Raw genomic sequence first — 22734 nt, 5'->3', positions numbered from 1 at the left:
CTTTTATTGACAGATGGCTTCACTGGAAAAGCCTTTTTTGGAGGATTTGTTTCACATTTTAATAGCAATATTTCCTTTTCAGCTCAGGGCATGTCTAAAGTACGAACTTAAATTGACCTATGTTAGGTTGGCTTACAGCCACTGCAGTAATTATGTTACTCTCCTTTTTTCTGTGGCGCAGGTCCTCACCAGGAGCGCTTCCTCTGACAGAAGAGGGGTGTGGGGAGCAGCTGCCTGGGCTTCTTGCCTCCCCGCTGTCTGCCAGGAGCAGGAGGCAGCCACCCAGTTTTCTTGGCTTCCTGAGGGGGAGCAGGGAGCTGGGATGGTGGGCAGCCAGGCTCTAGCTGGAGCCCCCTACTGGCCTGAGAGCCATGAAACTGACAATTACAGCTAATAGCTAATGTAAGGATCCCAGTGCCTACACAAACACTTTGTCGCCCAAACTACAGTGACATAAGCCCTACACTTCTCATGGAGTGGAGTTATGATGTCGGTGTACTAGAGCACTTACATCAGTGGGAACAAGGCTGTAGCATGTACATAGACATAATTAAGGTGACATAAGCTGTCTTACCTCAACCTACCTTGGTAATATAGACAAGCCTCTGTCTAAAGGGATCTTAGTATATTTCAAGTTTTGTTGTGTTAGAATTAATGGCAGTAAAACCTATTTCCAAATATTTATCTGACCTACTGGTTTAAAGACAGACTCTTTAGGCTCCCCACATCCCTCAATTTATAGAATTTCATTATTTCCTATCATAGCTGATTTTCCACCTGTTGATCATTTGCTTTTAGGGTTTCCTCAAATTCTCATTTCCTCTTTTTTTTCCTCCTCAAGACCACATTTCCAGAAAGTCCCATCAAGGCAACCCTCCTGCCAGCCAAAGAGAGCTAGTTATTGCTAACTTTGGAGGCCATAAAGACAGAAGCATCAGAGAATTCTGATTTCTAGGGGTCACTCATAGGGATTCATTTGAGAATAATGTAACAGGTTTCTTTACTGTTTTCCAATGGGCACACTGCAGTATTCTGTCCCATGAGCTCTAAATCTGGTTTATACTAGGGAGATTTTGCAAAAGTTTCCCGCTATTACTTAGGTTAGTTCAGTTCCACTAGTGGTAGCAACATTGGGAATTGGGTGAACACGGTCCACCAACATTATAAACACCACGGGTAAACTTTTCTGAGGCCTGTAAGTGATTTAGGGGCCTCATTTCCATTTCAATGGAATTTAGGCACCTAAGTCACTGAGGCATTTTTCTATGTCTATTGGAGGATGAGATGTCATTGTGCTTAACTCACCAGTGTTCTGTCTACACCAAAATTGCTTCTAATAATAGAGCTGAACTGGAAGTAGCAATGGTAAACTATTTTTAAAAATTTCCCTAGTGTTAACAAAAGAAAGCCTGAGAGAGTAAAGAGCTCAAAGCTCAAACTTTCTGTGACTTAGCTAAAGAAAAGCTCAATACACTGAATAGAATGCTTTTGAAATCCACTATTTGTCCCTTCTGAGAACAACAAACTCCAATTAGAAAACAGAATTAAAAAAAAACAAACAAATTTAATTGGCTATGTGACATCCCAATTTGGGATCATCAGCAATATAGCAACGATACATTCAGAACAGATGCATGCCTAGTTTTTTGAGTTGCAAGCTAGTTTGATATGTTGAACAATGGAATAGAACAGGGGTGGCTGAACTGTGGTTTTTGAGCTGCATGTGGCTCTTTGACAGTTAAAGTATGGTCAGGAGCCCCCCATAAATCCCCATTATCTGCCTACCAGACTGGTGGGGGAGCTCAGCGCCTCTGCCCTGTGGTGGGGCTTCTGTCCAGTGGGGAGGGGAGCCTCTGTGCCTGCTGGGGTTTGGAGCTTTGGCAGGAGCCCCGAGACCCAGCAGAAGAGCCTGCAGGGCTGAAGTTCCAAGCTCCATCAGGTGCACCCTCACACTCAAACTTCTGAAGATCATTGTATGCAGCTCAGAGGGTCAGTAAGTTTGGTCACCCCTGGAATAGAGGCTACTGGATTTACTGAAAATCATAGGGGGACATTTTTTGGTAGACAAATATGACTGGTGCACTTTCTTTGATTTCAATGGAGCTTTACCAGGGATTAATTTGGACCACAATATTTACTCCAAAAGAATGAGTTTGCCATTTATAGTGAGCATTCTGATTCAAAGGGCTGGTCTACACTGGGGGGAGGGGGGAATCAATCCAAGATATGTAACTTCAGCTATGTGACTTGCGTAGCTGAAGTCAAAGTATCTTAGATCGATTTACCTCTTGTCCTCACAGCGTAGGATTGACATCTGCGGCTCCCTCTGTCGACTCCGCTACCACCGTTCGTGCTGGTGGAATTCTGGAGTTGACAGGAGCACTTTTGGGGATCGATATATCGCGTCTAGATGAGAAGCAATATTCAATCCCTGAGAAATCGGTCACTACCCGCCGATACGGCAGGTAGTCTAGACATACTCAAAGTCTGCATGCTTTGTATGTCTGCAAATAAATATTCTGAATTTGAAAAGCATAGCATCCTCAGTTAACCTATATAATAGAGCGGATGACCCCGTAACACATGCTGTGGTAAGATATATTTTTCCATGTGCCTAACCACTTACATTTTTTACCGTTGTCTATATTTTACCTTTATGTCTAAAAATGCCTTCCGGGCCTCAAAAGCATGAAGACAATGGAACCCAATCAATCTGTAGTAAAATAATTTAACATGCACCAGATCCCCTGTACATACAGCTCAAGATACCAGAGATAAAGAGACAGTGTGGAGGAACATAGGGGATCTATGGGATTGAGGGCATAAATCCTCTCCGGTGTATGATAGCATCTGAGAAAAATAAATGTATTCAGAAACTTGGTTAAATTGTTATGTTTGTTTTGACTTCTTAAAATTTTCACAATTTTAAATTATACATGGGACAACTCGGTGGGCAGAATTATAGTTGCAATATAACAGTTCTTTGAAATCATAAGGTAGATTTTACTGTGAAATCAGGCCTGCTGTTTAGCTAACACTAGATTTAACGTACATACATGTAACTGAACAACAAGAAAGATCAGCAGATATTATGAAAAGTTTGTTTACTCTGGCATTGGAGCAATGCTACACTTCACATGAAGTTAAAATGCACCTTTTTTTCCTGGTCACCTCAGAGTAAGCAGTCAGTTGCCTTAAATAATCAAATAAATATTTACTTTTAAGTCCAAAACAAAAAGTTGTCAGAGCTCCATTATCTATTCAGAAATAGCAAAATGAGGTTTTAATTTTCTTTGTTCCAAATTGCAGCAGTGAGGCGTTTAAATCTCTCACCTCATTGTGTTTCCAGATTAATGAAGAGGTAGCTGATTCAGAAACTTTCATATCAATAAATCCAGACTTGGATGAACTTATACCTTCACAAGCCTGAGGCCCAGTTAGGGCAAAATGGTACATGATGGGTAATTCACACTTTAGGAACATAGTTAAAGGAAACAGCTTTGAGAGCCTCTGAAGATGTCCCAGAGAAGAATCTCAGAGAAGCCTGTATTAGCTAGTTATAAATAGTCTTCTGCTCTAACATTTCTTTAGTGAAATGCATTTAGAAGGAATAACAAACAGATTTTAGCCACTTCTAGGACAGAAATTTTACTCAAAAGGCTGCAAGACTGCAAAAGGATTGGTGTAGATGGATCCTTACACCCATGCACAGTGCCACTGGCTTTTCAAACTTCTAATTAAAGTTAAACATTACTCTGTATCTGTCATGTACTGTTTTCCTTCTGTTGATATTCTCTCCTGAGACCAGTTAGGCTACCTTTTCTTCTGACACCATATTGTGTACTCCTTGTATATGGTAGACTGTAGGGCTGCTACTGGCAGGTCAGGCTTCTGTACCAGATATGATCTGGTTACAGAGTTTCCATCATGGAAAGAGACACAAGAGATGTGTTCTCTGTGAGGGCTTGGCTACACTAGAGAGTTGCAGCGCTGGTGAGGGGGTTACAGCGCTGCAACTTAGGATGTGGCCACACTTGCAAAGCACGGCCAGCGCTGCAACTCCCTGGTTGCAGCGCTGGCTGTACACCCGGTCGAGCCTCGAGTGTAGGGATTCCAGCGCTGGTGATCCAGCGCTGGTCAGCAAGTGTGGACGCCCACCAGCGCTTTTATTGACCTCTGGGGTATAAGGAGGTATCCTAGAATTCATGTCCACAACAAACTGGAAGAAAGGGAGAGCTCGGAGTTCAGCCAAACTGCTTATTTAAAAAACAAACACAGCTCCTGTTTGCTGAGCGAGCGGAGGCAGGCAGGGGAATTACTTTGGAATGTTCACAGCTGTTTGCTTGAAGAGAGAAACAGCACTCTCACATGGCAGGGGGGGAAGGGGGAAGTCCGTGTTCAGCAGTTGCTGATCTGGTCCGACGGGTATTTAGCAGTACATAATTTGCATTTAGTGAATGCGAGAGGAGTGGGGGAAGGGAGTTAGAACTTTTAAAATGATTGAAGGTAGGCACAGTCCTTAGAACTTGCAAGGCAGGGAGCTGAGAACAGTGTCAACTCCAAAAATCCATTCTGTCTGTCTCCTCCACGCTCCCTGTCACATTCCACCCCACCCCACTCTTTTGAAAAGCACGTTGCAGTCACTTGAATGCTGGGATAGCTGCCCACAATGCACCACTCCCAACAGCGCTGCAAGTGCTGCAAATGTGGCCACACTGCAGTGCTGGTAGCTGTCAGTGTGGCCACACTGCAGCGCTGGCCCTACACAGCTGTACGAACACAGCTGTAACTACCAGTGCTGCAAAACTGTAAGTGTAGCCATACCCTCAGATACATGAATGGACTGCCAGGTATGGCCGTTGTTACCAGCTCAGGTAAAGTATGTTACACGTGGTGCCTCCTACTGGCTGAATACCATTTTAGCATCCCATTACAGCCCTGGTTCTCACCCAGGATGCATAAAAAGCACTAGTGAAGTCAGTACAAACTAAAATTTCATACAATGACTTGTTTATACTGCTCTATATACTATACACTGAAATGTAAATAAAATATTTATATTCCAATTGATTTATTTTATAATTATATGGTAAAAATAAGAAAGTAAGCAATTTTTCAATAATAGTGTGCTGTGACTTTTGTTTTTCTATGTCCAATTTTGTAAGAAAGTAGTTTTTAAGTGAAATGAAAATTGGGGATATGCAAAGCAAATCAGACTCCTGAAAGAAGTACCATTAACTGAAAAGGTTAAGAGCCACTGCATTACTGTATCTATTTTGAACATTCTAAATTCTCTTCACAAATATTTTCATGTTAACAGGTCCCTTTCTGATGAAGGAAAGCAAACATCAGAATAGCAACTTATGTTTTCCTGCACATTATGAACAATCATACACTTTCATCCTAAATTAGTTTAATTTTAGCTTAAGGGCAAAACAGGAGAGAAAAGTAAGATCTCCATGAGAAAGGACAATCTCTCTCCTTTGTAACACAAAATGGCAGCTGCCTCAGAAAGTACCTAAAAGGTTAAGAGTGTAGTACACAGAAAACAAAATAATAAATTACTCCTTAAATTCTCTTCCCCAACTCCTGCATCTCCAGCCTCCGTGTTTTATCAAGGGTATCTGCAGTGTGTGGATAGGTGCTGGGTTTTAGTGTGTAAAAAAGAAAGAAAGAAAGAAAGACGCCTTGATCCTAGATCAAACACTTCACTCTGACTCCACATGACTATAAGTCGCCACACTTTCCAGGATCAGGGCTGGAGCTTGTTGAAAGGGAATTTTAAGCAAAATTGGAGAATATAGATAAAAAAGGAACTTTAAGACCCTGATTCTGCAAATGCTTATGCACAAGTTAATTCATAAGACTAAACTTAATCCCCTACTTGTGCCTTTGCAGAATCATAGATTATTAGGGACCTCAGGAGATCATCTAATCCAACCCACTGCTCAAAGCAGGACCAATCCCCAAATGGCCCCCTCAAGGATTGAACTCACAACCCTGGGTTTAGCAGGCCAATGCTCAAGCCACTGAGCTATCCCTCCCCCTACATTTGCTTTCAGACAGAATTTGCCCTGGACACCTGATTCTAAATGTTGCATTCTTCAAGTATGGAGAACATAAATATACTATGGAATATTGGTAAGCTGCCACATAGCTGAAATTTTAGATAGTGCATGCTCACAACAGACTGCTTGTGAATGAGTTATGCATGACAGAATATTCACTAATATTATGTGAGCAATTAAAAATGACACAGGTTTTAAAAAATCATAACAGAGAGAATTCATGAACAGAAGATGGTGGATTATATTTAACCAGATCTGCTACCTAAATATAGAGTCAGACATTGACAATGTAATTTTTGCTTATTATTATAACATTAACATTGAATCCAGTAAAACACTAAAGTGGCCATGAAAAAGTTGAATGAGCAACAATGTTCCATCAACAAAAGCACCTCAAATGATTATGGCTCTGAGTCAACAAAATGCATAACTTTAACATATTCTTAAATCTTTTGGAAGTCAATTTGCTTAAGCACTCAGTGAAACAGGCATAGACTTAAGAATAGGTTTTGGTGCTTTGCTGAATCAGAACCTAAACCAATAAAAAAGGTAATAACCCTGCTAACCCACAACCCAACAACCATAACCACTACAAAACACAAAGAAACAGAAGGATACAACTGAGACTGGTGCCATTAAGGGGGAAGAGGTCTCCATATCCATTCTCCCTCATGTACCCTTCATGGGATGGTCAGAAAACCTACCTCTTCCAATGCAGCATGAGGTAGAACAGACTTCTTATTAAAAGTAGAATCTTAACCTGGACTCACTGAACAGTAGCAAGCGAAACTTGTGGCACAAAGACATCACCAGTTTTCATGTGCATAAACCTTGGAGCTTACATTCAGCACTAGCTGCAGTCTTGGGGTCACAACTTACAAATATTTTGAAGATGGGGAAAGACCATTATTAGCACTTTTTAAGAATGTGCTTACATGGTCTAAAATGACTCTAAAATTGAGAACCTTCCAAGTATTGGCCCACACTGCTCCCATATACATGGAATCTACAAGATATTTCCTTGACCCAGCAAACTAACCCCATATCTTCTGAGTTAACCTTAACTAACTGGAGTATCCATTTTACAATAGGAGCCAAGCGAAATTACAGAGCAGAGACCGAATTAGTATGTTTTGTAGAAAGAATAATATTGATGCAGGTGTCAACAGCTTGATGATACTTTAGAGTTGACCATCAGAGCAATTAAGGTGTAATATACAGATTAAGCCACAGAGCTGCCATTGCTAAACCCTTCAGGACTCGAGGAAGCAGGTTCCTCAGACTAGATGATTTTTTTCCCAACAACACACTTTCTGAGAAGAAATTAACTTAAAATCAACCTAATGACACTATCTATGCCCCCAGCTTGGGTGATCACCCTGTTTGAGCATTAATATCAAATCAGCTGTTAGATATCAAACAGTAAGCACCTGAGAGTGCATACACATGAATGGGCACATGTGAGTATAGAAGTACTGAGGGTATGTACTACCGTAGCAATAAAACACAAAGGGAGGCAAACTGAAGCTTTACTTTAGATCACATCAAAAAACAGTGACACAGTGAGTTCCTATTTCAGTTGCATGGAGCCTAAATGTCTGATCCCTTTCCTCTGGCAATGCTGGCAATCTTGTTCATTGTGCAGGCTGAGGACCAGCAAGTCAGTTCAAATAGGACAGGGCTTTATTAACACAGCAGAAGGACACACTTGTTCAAATATTGTCCAGGAGCGTAATCAGAACCTTGGCATGAAGGTTATTACAAGGATTCACTTTAAATGCCCTAAAACTTTTCTAATCCTAGCAGCACACTCTTTCCTCCAATTAAGTACACAAACTTCCCTCACGTTCTTACTGAGAAAAACGTACTGTATGAGTTGGTCAACAACCCTGCCCCACTACCACCACACATAAACATCTCATTACTAAAGTTACATTTAGTTAAACGGCACTGATTTTGTTCCACAGTTGATAAGGTGAATCATCACCCAGTAATAGTGACAAACAGACTGAGTACACTTAAAAATCTCATGCTAGTTCCAGAAATATTATTGGCTTTAGCAGGATTCCACATTTTAATTATAAAGACTATAGAACCAGAGCAAACTTTTCCATTGTGCCCACTATAACACTTAGCAAACATTCCAAATGCTTAAGTATAAACAGTCAAGTAATTTTGAACATACAACACATTTTAAAAATTGAAATCTGTTGGCAAACAATTTATAACAGAAAAACAGAAGAAATGGCTGAATAAATAGTTTGACCAAACAGTGTATCTGCTGCTAGCCACAAATGAAATGCTTAAACAAATGTAATCTACACTCAAGTCACACAATGATGTCCACACAACTGAGATGCTTTGCACTTGCCCACATAATAAAATTTCACACTTTGCGTGTACAAAGGGCTGGATCGTCTGCCCACTGGAATAAACAGACAGATTACCATTTTGACCTCAGTAGGCTTTGGATTTTGAAGTGTTATCCTAACATTAATGAATAAAGACTCACAATAAACCTGAGAGGTAGTTCAGTATTAAACTTATTGTACAGATAAGTAAACTGAGGAACAGAGAGGTTTGGATATGTTCTTTCTTTGCAAATGGCTTTTCAAAGCTCTTTCTCACAATTTCTGTCCGTTTCCCTTTCTTTCTCACACTTTATTTTTACTTTTTTCAAAGGAATCACACTTTTTCCTTTCCTTTTCAAAGGAAAAAGTAAAAAGTAGGGGTGGGGGGAAAGACACAAAAGTGTTAAAAAAAACAACAATATTTCAAGTTGAAATGAACTGAAAATGTTCATGCCATTTTGACACTTGGTCTCAATTCAATTTCCCATGGGAAATTTGAAATTAAATTATTTTTTAATTTCATTTTATTTCAAAATGTCCTAGGGGAAATCGAATCAATTTTTTTCCTGTGAAAAAGCAGAGGAAAAAATACCTCTATTTCAAAAAGCTCTGGTTAAGAATGTGGTGAGAAATTAGTGGCATTAATTTATATCCCTAACTTAGGACAATATGAAATCATTTAAATAATTATATTTTCCTAGAAAAAACAAGTCCCATTACTTTAACTATATATTTAAATGTGCACCATACTTCTGGCAAGCATACAGGCTCTGTTTTTTCAGACATATGCCATAAATTCATTGGCAGAATAGGGGCAAATCACTTGATCTTCTTGTGGCTCAGACAATCCAGCTGTAAAATTAGATGAAAGCAAAACTGAAAAACAGATGCTGCTGCGTCTAATATTAGTTTTTTTGAGCAAACAATATTTTAAAAGAGCAAAATTAATGTCCTGTGGAAAGTGAAACATTTTGTTTAGAACTTATTGGCATAATCTTTAAATTAAAACAAAAATGATAGAATTGTATAAATCTGTTGCTGGATTTGTATGACATTATCTAATTTATAAATTCACTGCATTTTTCAGAAGATACCTAATACTAAAACTATTCCAGCCTGAGCTACTTGCTGATTTCCACCAGCAGGATGAAGACTATAGCCCCTGGCAACTGAAGCCTGCCATTGGTTGGGATGTGCAATAGTATGAATCCTCTATCATTCCTATCCTGGATCTGAGAGAGCTTGGGTGGGCAGTTAGAAAGAAGCCCAGGCTAAAGCACAGGAAATCTGTTGGCTGTGGATTCCCAGCAAAAATTTAAAGCTGCTATCTCCTTTCAGAGCAAAGATATTTCATTCAGATGCAAAGGAATGTACACTTTGCACCCAGCTGCCAACATCCCAATGGGCCATTCTAGTGGTTGAGAACAGTCAGGGCACAGCAATGCCCTAGCCAAATTTCCATCCCCCAACAATGAAACCAGCAGAACCTTGCATCAGGTAGCTCCTTTGGAGGGGCCATAGGGCTGGTCATGCTGGCCCTACACCTTCCACAGCATTATTTCTATGCTGGGGGCCTTACCAGCAACTTTAGAGCCAAATTCTGCCCTCAGATAGACAAGAACAACTTTAACGGAAGCAATAAACCTGTGTGAGGGCAGAAGTTAGCCATTACATTTTTTAGAATTACTAAAGGTATGTTTACACACAAAGAAAAACCCATGGCTGGTACAGGGCACTGGGACCCTTCCACCTCCAGCCTGGAAATCTACACAGCAGTGAAACAACCCTGCAGCCTGAGCCAGCCGCGGGTGTCTAGTTACTGTGTAGACATGCCCTGGAGGTTAATGAGAAAATGAGAAAATATATTGCATAAATATTTCCGAATCCATTACTCAACAAACAAATCAAAGTAATTCTGCTTTTTTCTACCTGTATTTGTGAATATTAGTTGCAGCTATCCCTATGGTATTTAAGTGCTAGGTGATCTATAGAATGACATCACTCTCTGGAGGTGAAAGTATGCTGCCTTCACAGTGTTCTTAGCCAGTGGATCAAAAACCTGATCCTGACTTTCTCATATCTATGATATCTCAGAGCAATAACTACAAGGCCAGTGTTCAATAAAACACTCTCTCTCTCTCACACACACACACACAAACTCTTTCTTTTTTAAAAGACTGTCTAAATATGCCAAGGGGGACGTTCTCATCACAGACAATAAGGAAATGTCTGATGCCAGCAATTAGTGTTGTAAATTTCTAGTGGAAGTAAAGAATATAAAGTGTTTCTATATGGATCTCTCTCTTTTCTGCCTTATAGAATTAATGCTGATTGAAGTGCATGTATCCTCCTTATACCTTTGGCGAAGTTTATGAGAGATGGGTTACTATGTCAATTGTACTTTATTCCTGAACTTTAATTAATGTAGTAAAATCCAGCGTCACCTGCTGAAGTCTTGGTACAGCTTCAACTTAAGTGACCCTCATTTCGATTTTTTTTAATTGATTTATATTTTAAATATATTTGCATATAGTTATGTCTTTGTGAGTGAATCTATTATTTTGTAAGATGAACCCATCACTTGCCCAGTAAGGGATCTGATACAACACTGAAAACTTATACAGTACTTTGTACAGGGGATGGTGTGTAACTTTTCCATTAATCAGATCCTTAGGGAGCTGAAGTTGACCTTGCTGTTAAAGAAATGTCATGGCTTGATTAAAAAGCAGCAGCTTTTACTGGCAATATAATAGGAACTGACTATACTTGAAAGAAATATATGCTAAGATTTTTCTATAGCATCCAATGCCATAATATCTAAACAGTGATTTTTGTCCATTCATCTTAACATACACACATTATTTGACATTTCCCCTACTATAAAATCTGTTTGATAAAGAAAACTTTCTAATACCATGGTTAGAAAGATAATTTTCACAGATGTTGCATAAACTCTGAGACAGAGAAGAACAATACTTATTTGAGAGAGAAGAGTTTGCAGAAGGTTCATTTTAGGTTTACATGCCCCCTATAGAAATAATATTTTGGAAGGTTTAATACTTATATATTTCTAGCCAACTTGTGAATTTGATCAAATATGTATGCTTCTGTTAATCAAAGTTGAATTCTCCTTGATATTTTAACACAAACCTTAATTCTTAAACAGGACTCTAAGTGTCTTAAATACAGTAGCTCTTGGGTATGTGGTTGCCAGATGATGGAATTTCACTAGTTCAGACCAACATTTTTGAGTTGGAGTAGCTTGTTTACATGAGTGAAAGACAGAGACATGAAATTAAAATTAAGATCCAAAATTTAGTGTTCCCTTTCATTTGGTGGGTAGTTGGATTCAGAGATCCAGTTTGGTCCACACAGGCCAAGTTGTGAAGTTCAGATCTGGATCTCTGTGCATAGGCACAGAACATAGACTGAGCACCCACCTGCAGCCCCCCTTATCAGTTCACCCTTCTCCCCCAGCATCTCCCACCCACTGCAATCAGCTGTTCTGCAACATGCAGGAAGCACCTGATGGGAGGGGGAGGAGTGAGGGCAAGGCGCACTAGGGGGAGGGGGTGGAACAGGACAGGAAGAGGCAGGGTGAGGTGGAGGAGGGGTCAAGGACCCCCCAGCATATTGGAAAGTTGGTGTCTCTGTCTGTGTGTGTATATGGGTGAGTGTGTGTGTATGGGTTGTATCTAATGTACTATTTCAAGCCTAACCATCCAACCCTTTCCTGGTCTGGTTCAAATAGATCTGGGACCCTTGTGAAGCCACTCAGACTACCACCTTCTAGGCCCAAGATTCAGTGTGTGACTTTCACTCCCACAGATTACCTCAAAGAGTTGCTCCATGCCAAACACGGGAAAGCTTTTATTTCATTCAGTGGGGAGCCAGTAGGCAACATGTCCAGAAGTAGACAGCATGTTTTTGCCCGAGATGTTGCACAAAGCAGCTTGTACCTCACACTACTAGCATGAATGCTGAACAAATCTCTACCATTTCAATCTATCCCTAGAGGAGTAAGTGAGAGATAGACGGAAAATGTAAATATAAATGACATTTCAATGAAAAAATGGGAACATAAGTTCATGAAATAATGTTGCATTTCCTTTCCTCCCCTCCCTCTACATTTCTGAGATGCTTTTGTTGCACTAGCTATAAGAGGACCCACTGCACTTGCAAATTTGGTAGGATTGATTAAGCTATCTGTGCCAAATTGTGGATATGTCTCCATCTTGTTTTTTGAATGCTATTTCTTTTTAAGGGCTCTACTGTGTATTATAATGGTGAACTGACCCTTTAAAGGAGTTTGCCTTGGACGCTCATCAGAATGGCTGAATGGTTTTGGCTCTGCACTCAAGTTTCAATGGGTGTGAGCCTGTGTGGATTTGAATCCTACTTCCTGTAGGGCCATGTTGCCTGCTCCTTTGCTTTGACCAACTGCTACAAAAATTCAAGCTTCCGCTTCTCTATAACATGGTCCTCTGTCATTCCCCCCCCCCGCCCCCTCAAAATAAATAAATAAAAGCAACAACCTTGCCACTGAGGGATAACAGGCCTAGCCAGAGTGGCCTCAGCCTTGTCTGTGAAAGCAGTAGCCTGCCTTCCAGATAGAAATAATGACAGTACAAGGATCATGGGACAGTAGCATGTGACTAAGAATAAGGCTGTCTTGGATATAGGATGGCAAATTGTGGGTATTCAGGAGAGAGGCTCCAGGAAAAGCAGGCCTAGGAATGAATGCTCCATTAAAGATTGGGAGAATAGCCATTAATAGGCCAGTGTGGAGGTCTAGGGCTAGGCTGAATATATATGAGGCAGTCCTGGAAAGGAAAGACAGTGTAGGGTTACAGGTAAGGCAGACAACCCAGTTGTTTAGGTTGTCTGGATTAGAATGCGTGTTGGAAGGCGAGTGTGGGTTCATGCTATGCTGCTAACATGGGAGATGAAACAGCCACCCCATCGACAGGGGACTAGAAGGGATTGATTAAGGCCTAGGAGGGCTGGACACTGGACTCAAGAGAAAGGCTAAAGATAATCAAGAATACAGACTCCAAGAGGAAGGGCTGTGCCCAGTAAGAGTCTGGTATGGAAGACTTGATTTTGGAAGAGAAGACACAGATAAAGTTGCATGTAAAGTGCTAATTGCAGCTGAATTAGAAGACAAGCACTTTTCATGAGTTAAATATGTATATTGCATATATAAAACAAACTGTTGGAGCTCATCAAATCATGAACAAATAGGCAAGAAATATTTTTGAACAAAAGTTCTGAGTTTGGTTTCATACTATTCATTGTTTGTGAAAATTCAGACAGCCACCGTTTTGAATTCTAGCACAAATCATTATAATTATTCATCTGCATACTCACACCAGTACATTACTAGTTACTACTTAAGACTTCATGCTAATGACTAGTAAGTGTTTCAATCATCAAATCAGGGAGCAGACTGCAGCTTAGATCAACAACTACATAGCCCAAGTGATAGCTAGTGGATAGCTTATGTGAAGAACTGGCAATCAAATTGCAATTTCAATACCATTAATCTAAACTTTTTGGTGATTACTAATGATAGGAATAATTAATAAATGCAGAGAAAATTGGAATCAGCCTCCAAATGATTTGCAAATCAAAATGGGACCTAAATTTGTAATGAAATATTATTTAGGATGGCTAGTTCACTCAGCCTTAGGTACTGCTCAAGAAATTAACACATTTATTCTGCATGACCAAAAATATTTGTAATTTGAACTTTGGCCTTTAGGCCTGACCTGAGGTAAACGATGGTTAGAGAAATTATTATGCTATCTGCTCTCAAAACTTTTGTTATCTCATACAATGAAATGCTACTCTAGAAAGAAGACAACAAAATTCCTACTCAGTGAGCCTGAAGCAGAATTTCTCCTTTTTGTGGAGATGTGCTTGGGCCAAGGCAATCTCAAAAGCCTTTTTATTGTTCCATTTTATTGGTCCATGTTTGTATTGCTGAGACTTGATTGATCTCACTAGACTGAAATACCGTGCAGTTCAAAGACCACTGATGTCAATGATGGCAATCACTCAGTAGAAGAGAGTCTGCTGCCCAATCGATACTCTTGGCACTGTCCACCATGCACCAACAAGCAGGATAGTGTCAGTTTTTCCCTGTTAAATGTATTTGCAAAATGTCACATACAGCGTACTCAGAAGATGGAAGTGTTATCACAGCACAGGTCAGCAAACTATTGATGGGACTAAGCTATGTCTACTGATGTTCAGAGTAATATGTGTGGCAGTTTGATCTAGCAGGGAGCTGTTAGGTATGCCAAGCACAGTTTTATTCCCTGTGTTGTATTTAAGATTCTCTTTAGAATTCTTCAATGTCAAAACTTCAGAAAACCTGGTATCATAACACAGTAGCAACTTAAAAAAAAAAAAGCGCATTTTCCATGCGCTTGTAATACACCTCAAAATGAACCTGCAATTTATTGCTTCTTAAAGTTTTAGAGCTTTAATACTCTTCTTACTTTACTGCATAAGCACAATGACTTGCAGTGCCCAGTTAACCAAGTTTATTAATGTTCTAATTATGTCACTATGAATTAGCACTTTAAATTTCTTTGATAATGCTTGTGGGGTGACTACTAGCAATGAGAGCAATATCAGGTCAGACATTTGGGTCATTGTGAGACAACCTTTCCTAAAAAGGTTGGACTTTTAGTCCCATTTTAGCTATAATTTAGGTTTATATCACAACTAATTTATATAGAAAAAGGACCACTGTGTGTGTATGCAGCATCATAGTATAATATACTGCATTATTTAGGAAGAGATTGTACTTTAACATTTCTATGTATGCAGGTCTGATTCTATTTACAGACAGGCTGCACATATGCAAAAATTCTTCTAAAAATCACTGTAAATTACAGAATATGTAAGGGCTAGACTGTGATCTACCATTGTGTGTTTACAGGCAAGAAGATCCCTATATCCTCTCTTGCACTGTCCATATAAGGGCCAATCACAATATGGGACCAGAAACTGCTTAATTCTTGCCTTCCCACACCTTCTGTAGCAGCTAACAGAGAGCAGCCTGTGCACCACGGGGAGAGAGCTACACTATCTTTATAGCCACCGTAGAGTGTCCATCCACTATGGATATGTCTACATTTCAAAAAGGTGTGTTCTTAACCGGGGTTAGCTATAACTTACTTGGCTTTTAACTCAAGTTAGCAACTCAAATTAAAGCATATAGTAGAGTATGGAGTTGAACTGAAGTTGCTAATTCAGTTAAAAGATGAGTTGGCATGTCTTCACTGCTGTTTTAACCCAAGTTAAGAACAAACCTTTTTTATTTTCCAGTGTAAACATACCAAATGTGCAATAGGAAATACTGTACCTCTTGAAGCTCACTTAGTGCTCCCCATGGGGACAGTGGTTGTGCCCTGCTCCCTACCTAGTGTTCTGTGCAAATGGTACAATCTAGCCCTTATCATACCCTTGATGTAAACATATTTGGTTCTAAAAGCCAAGGGGGGAAATGCTTGTATGCTGTTTGTGTAAGTGTGGGTTACATAATTCCTTTGGTTAGGGAAACTCATCTCAAGACTCAGTTCCACTGCAGCTCAAATCCTCACCTGAGCATCTAATTGTAATTGGACACCTGTTGTCAGAAGTGGGGATTTGAAACCAGAAATTCACTTATAAAATGGTATGTTGTTCAGGCACTAGAAAGGGACAGAGCTACACTATAGAAGTGTTGGATATACATGTGTGATGGAGACTAAGCTTATTGGTGGTACTTCCTAGTGGTTAGGTCACCAAATCCCAGCTCTACTTCATCACCAGTGTTCCTCATACATCCAGCAATCACTCCAACACTGTGGCAATCCACCTTTCTGTAGGGAGTGACTTGGCCCTTCCCCCAGGTCCCTAATTCAGTTCTCTCCCTTCCATGATAATAAGTCCCACAAAATGTATATAATCCAATCTGCCCACAGAAGAAAATGTCTTCAGCCCAGCTGGGGGCCCCTATGGGTGACATGCTTTGGACCCAGGCCTTACAATGTCTCTATCCAGGGCCAGTGCAACCATTTAGGCGACCTAGGCGGTTGCCTAGGGTGCTGGGATTTGGGGGGCACCATTTTCTTCGACAGCGACCGTGGTGGCCGGATCTTTGGCCACCCCAGTTGCTGCTGGCATTTAGGTGGAGGGAGCTGGGGCAGGGAAGCGTGGGGAGGGCCGCCTGCAGCAAGTAAGGGTGGGAGGGTGGCTTGCAGGGGAACTCCCTATCCCAGCTCACCCCTTCCCCTCCTCCCTGAGCATGCCGTGGCTGCTTCACTTCTCCCTCCTCCCAGGCTTGTGGCACCTAAGTACCTAGGGAGCTGGGTTACAGACAGTGACGAGTGTAATGGGTTCAGTCACAGAGACCCCCTTGGGACTGTCACCTGATGTGCTGCAATTACCTCTGAACCCATTTTCGCTGCCAGATTGGGACTTCCAGAACCCTGTCTTGTTGAGCCAGACATGCTAGCTTGCTTCAACACAGACCCAGAGTCTGGTCCACGCCCCCAAAGCTGCAGACTTAACTGAAAACAGCTCAGCAGATTACGTGTCTCCAGCACCCAGACATCCAGGTCCCAGTGGGATCCAAACGCCAAATACATCTGTTTTACTCTATGTACAGCTTATACTGGATAAATTCATGAATTGTCCGCCCTCTATAGCATTGATGGAGAGATATGCACAGCTGTTTGGTCCCACCTGTATTAATCACTTACTCTTGGTTTAGTAATACACAAAAGTGATTTTATTAAGTATAAAAAGTAGGATTTAAGTGGTTTCAAGTAATAAGAGACAGAACAAAGTAAGCCACAGAGCAAAATAAAGTATGAAAGTCTAAGCCTAATACATTAAGAAACTGATTACTGGTAATATCTCACCCTCAAAGATGTTTCAATATGCTTCTTTCACAGAGTAGACTCCTTCTTAGCCTGGCCCAATCCTTTTCCCTGGTACAGTCTTTGTTAGATCCATCAGACATTTTAGGTGGTAAGCAGGGGTTTACTCATGACTCTCCGCCCCTTTTGTCCTGCTCCAACCCCTTTTATAGCTTTAGCACAAAGCAGGAATCTTTTGTCTATACTTGTCCCCACCCCCACCTCATCAATGGAAAAGTACAAGGATTAAGATGGATTCCAGTATCATGTGACATGGTCACATTTCACTGTAAGACCACTAGTCTCCATTCTTCCTGGGTTGGCCCACATGTAAACAGGAAGGCGTGCAGGTAAATAAACCATTTACAACCAATTGTCCTAGGCAATGGGAGCCATCAAGATTCTAAACCACCATTAATGGCCCACAATTTGCATAATTACAATAGGACCTCAGAGTTATACTTCATATTTCTAGCTTCAGATTCAAGAATGATACATGCATACAATTAGGAGGAATATATTCAGTAGTTTATAACCTTTGTTATGATACCTTACAAGAGACCTTTTTCATAAAGCATATTCCAGTTACATCATATTCACACTCAAGCATATTTCCATAAAACTTATGGGGTGCAATGTCACAATGAGCTTGAACATGAGATACAGTGCAGACTGGGGAGTGTGGAATAACACTCAAGTGTTGCGTATTACATGTGTATGCCACCGAGACTGAAAGCGCAACCGCATAGAACAATGCTGCCCCCCACAATCAGTGTATGGCGTAGAAGCATGAGCAGTAAAGAGATGGCAGGTTCAATGCCTACAGGTGTTTGAGATGAGACGCCTTGACACAATAAGAACAGTTACATGAGCTGTTTTTATTGTGTTTATTGTGATCTGGAGAAAGTCACAAAACTAAGTGATTGGGCAACAAAATGGCAAATGAAATTTAATGTGGATAAATGTAAAGTAATGCACATTGGAATAAATAACCCCAACTATACATACAATATGATGGAGGCTAATTTAGCTACAGCTAATTGGGAAAGAGATCCTGGAGTCATCCCTGGATAGTTCTCTGAAGATGTCCATGCAGTGTGCAGCGGCAGTCAAAAAACAAACAGGATTTTAGGAATCATTAAAAAAGGGATAGAGAATAACATGGAGAATATCTTATTGCCCTTATATAAATCCATGGTACGCCCACATCTTGAATACTGCGTACATATGTGGTCTCCTCACCTCAGAAAAGATATACTGGCACTAGAAAAGATTCAGAAAAGGGCAACTAAAATGATTAGGGGTTTGGAGAGGATCCCATATGAGGAAAGATTAAAGAGGCTAGGATTCTTCAGCCTGGAAAAGAGGATACTAAGGGGGGATCTGATAGAGGTATATAAAATCATGAGTGGTGTGGAGAAAGTGAATAAGGAAAAGTTATTTACTTGTTCTCCTAATATAAGAACTAAGGGCCACCAAATGAAATTAAATGGGCAGCAGATTTAAAACAAATAAAAGGAAGTTCTTCACACAGCACACAGTCAACCTGTGGAACTCCTTGCCTGAGGAGGTTGTGAAGGCTAGGACAATAACAGGGTTTAAAAGAGAACTAGATAAATTCATGGAGGTTAAGTCCATTAATGGTTATTGGCAAGGATGGGTAAGGAATGGTGTCCCTAGCCTCTGTCAGAGGGTGGAGATGGATGGCAGGAGAGAGATCACTTGATCACCACCTGTTAGGTTCACTTCCTCTGGGGCACCTGGCATTGGCCACTGTTGGCAAACTGGATACTGGGCTGGATGGACCTTTGGTCTGACCCAGTATGGCCATTCTTATGTTCTCACATTATGTTTTTATGAGGGGACAGATTTTGAAATGAAAGCATTAATATGGAAGTCAAAGTCTGTGATGTGGCTGACAAAAGCCAGGAAGCATGACTTTCCTGGTTCAGACACATACTGAGCATGAATGAAGAGGACCTAGTGAAGATAGCACAGCAGCAGAGGGTGGTAGGAAAGAAACCCTGAGGAAAACCAAAGAATCAATGGATAGATTCCGTCAAAGAAGATGGTAAGAAGGTGCCACCTCAGACAGGTGATGATGGGGGATGCTTGTACGATTACCCAACCCCGATGATGGGATAAGAGGAAGAAGCAGCAGCAAGTAATATAAAAGCATTATTCACATAACAGTTGCAGGACCTGGCCATTATTTTGTATCTTAAATCTCCTCAACTGCACTCTGCTTTACAGGGACATCTCAGACATCTGAACTTCCAACAGAGGCCACGATCAGCCGAACCTGTGCACGTGGCAAGTAAACAAACCAGCCCAGCCCGCCACCTGGCTTTCCCTGCACAAGAGGCAGAACAAGTTAGGGAACCACTGCTCTAAAGGTTATTATAAAATTTAACTTGATATGAAAGCATGGTTTAGAGGTGAAAGGATATTAAAATAATATCAATATAAAACCTTCACATCTGTAAGGTAAATTTTTTAAAATGGCTTCTCTCTAAAATATATTGCATAAATTAAATACATGATGGTGATTGGATGTTTAAAAGTTTAATTGGCTCAACCGACCTGTAATTTTGCCACTTGAAAAGGACTCATGTAAATGAAGATTTTGTACCACACTGATCTGTGCACTAAATTGTTGCATTAAACCAACCGTAGATACAAATTTATACTTTCCTCACGTTGATACACCTGTGCGGGCACCGGCCACCATAACAGCTGTATTATTGAAGTCAGTTGCAATACTGCCATTTTTTTCAATGGGCTTTAAAGCTGGCTAACACTCAATATTGAGTCCTGTCAGAAAACTTCCAAACTCCCTTCTCTCCACCAGACAGTCCTGTTCACTCTCCCTCTTCAGTCATGAATTAATTATAAACAGATATCTCTGAAATGTCAATCAACATAGATTAGACAAATATTGAATATGCTTTTTCAATCTGTTTTGCCTGAATAAAAAAACGTGCTGAATGAAATTCCTTCCTCTTTTCTAATCATTAATTAGCAATGCTGAGTCAGGAAATTTTAAATAATCAACAGAATTTTAGTATGTCACAGTGTCAAACATTACAATTATTAGCATAATCAAAAGAAATTCTAGTGAGACAGTTGACCTTTAACCTAATTTAATAAAATCTTGATATGCCTCTATTTACTATACTTCTGGAGTTTATTGTATTAGGATTGTTCTTCTGTCAAAATGTAAGTGTCTTCCGTAATTAACAGACAACTTTTCTTTGATACCCTGCCAAGAAAATAACTTTGTTGCTGCAAAATGTAGAACTCTGGCAAAGTGAGACATTTATGTGTTTCAAGGGTCCCATGGAGATTAGGTTGGCCCTAATTAACAGTGGCTTTCTAAAGTGAGAGATAATTGCTGACACACATAATCTAGAGAGTTCAATAGCTAAAATGAGCAATAATGAATATTCACTTTGAAGCTTGCCTGACAAAGTGCTTTAGACTACAAGTTAAAAAGTATCTTGAATACAGCTGATAAATGAGATTACTTGACTATCTCCCCTCCCCAACCCTCCATCACTGTTTAAGCACTATCACTTTCAATGTTTCAGGTTTCGATTCTTGCCTCTTGCAGTCAAAGACTAACGATGAGTGAGAAATGTCCATATTAAGAAGGTAAAGGGAGATTCAGACTACATCCATTTTTGACCATTATAATTAATAGCTGGATCTTCAGTTGTAACTAATTGAATGAAGGTCAGTGTGTTGCCATGGTAATGTAGCCAAGTGATTTTACCCATTTTACAGTCTGCTGCCCCTTTGCATAACTGCAAGATTTGCAAATGATGCAACATCTGGGCTTCAGATTTACATATATACAGAGAGACGATTAATGGCATTATTAGCATATCTAAATTCAGTATTTCTAGGGTTCACATAATTACTGAAAACCATCATTTCCACAGATCAGCTCTATATGTGGTAGGCTGGAAATCCATACAATTTTTAAGGAAAATCATGTGTGTGTTTTCCTTCTACACCACTCAATTTAAAAATGGTATTCCACAGCTGAGTTAGAAGACCAAAAACAAACAAAAAAAACGTAATGCATGTTGGACAGGGGACATGCAAAAATAGGGAATGTGTTTGTTTGCACTGGCTTCACTGTATTGCACTGTTCATGTTGTGCACTCTTATTTTATTACTGCTTTTGGTGTTGATTTATCAATGGCAGCTGACCTGCCTGACAATGCTTAAATTAGTTTTTTGCAATGCAGCTATGGTCACAAACAAATGTTTTTATTTTTATTTTAAAAAGTTTACTACCACCAGTGCATCACAACATAAAATGTACCCTTTGAAGAATAAAGAAAAAGACATAAGGCACAACTGGGAAGTTGTACCCAACACAGGCTTTGAATACATCTATTTGAATCAATCCATAATGAAAATCCATATTAATGTCACACAAACTGTGACAAATATTTCCCACTTTCTGGGAGAACAGCCCCTTTCAAATATGGGGCTCAGACAAAGAAATTCCAGAGCACGACAGATTATAAAAATTCAAAATCTGTAAATTTCCTGGGGCCCAGAGAGAGATACTTGGGACCAGCTGGGCCCCACAAATGATAAAATCTTGTAGAAACTTTGTGCAAAATCTGAGAAAAAGGATATTGCTCATAAAACCTGATCCAAAACCCAGTGAAGTCAATGGGAGTCTTTTCCCTGACTTCAGAGATTAGGGAACCAATCCAATACCCACTGAAGTATTTTGGGAACCTTCAGGAGGAAAGATGGTATATCTGTTTAAGATTTTTTTTGTATTTAATGAGAACAAGTTAAAAGTTAGTTGAAAAATAAATGCATTGCATATTGCTTGACAACATAGCACAATTATAATCTTCAAACTAAATTGGTAGTGGTTTTATGCAGATACATAGATTTCAAGAATAATCCCACTCAATTATATGCACTGATTAACGGAATTGGAAATAATAAATCATATATCCAAATATACTTTTTACATACAATTTTTTTTTAATTGCTAAAAACCATCAGTATTGACTTAAATGTTCTACCAACCATGGAGATTATTTCCTTCTGCCTTATCCCATATCCTGCAGCATTCTGTTTTGTCAGTCAATTTAATTTATTAGCTTTCGGGGGCAGGTACCATGTCTTTATTATGTAAAGAATCATTAACAGTTATAGTGCTATATACACGTATTTAATAATAATTAGCATGTAATAAATGAACAATAATAAATTACATACACCTATATACATATGTAGTGCTAGATTATGTCCTGAACTGCAAAGCCATTCAGAGACCTAAGGGATAATAAGACCTTTCTTCAGGGCCATCCTTAGAATTTATGGTGCCCTAGGTGGGATTATTAAACTGGTGCCCTTGTG

At 39.9% G+C, this 22734-nt stretch overlaps 1 protein-coding gene across 15 annotated transcripts in view; it reads right to left on the bottom strand.

Annotated features, from left to right (window-relative positions):
• The window catches only part of ROBO2 (roundabout guidance receptor 2), a 1574925-nt gene that overhangs the window by 947876 nt on the left and 604315 nt on the right, over positions 1-22734 (bottom strand). The gene's annotated exons all lie outside the window — the stretch shown is intronic.

The sequence above is a fragment of the Gopherus evgoodei genome, chromosome 1 (assembly GCF_007399415.2).
Source record: "Gopherus evgoodei ecotype Sinaloan lineage chromosome 1, rGopEvg1_v1.p, whole genome shotgun sequence".
NCBI classification, from domain to species: domain Eukaryota; kingdom Metazoa; phylum Chordata; order Testudines; family Testudinidae; genus Gopherus; species Gopherus evgoodei.
Note: the sequence above shows the minus strand (reverse complement) of the source record. Positions and strands in the feature narration are given on the sequence as shown.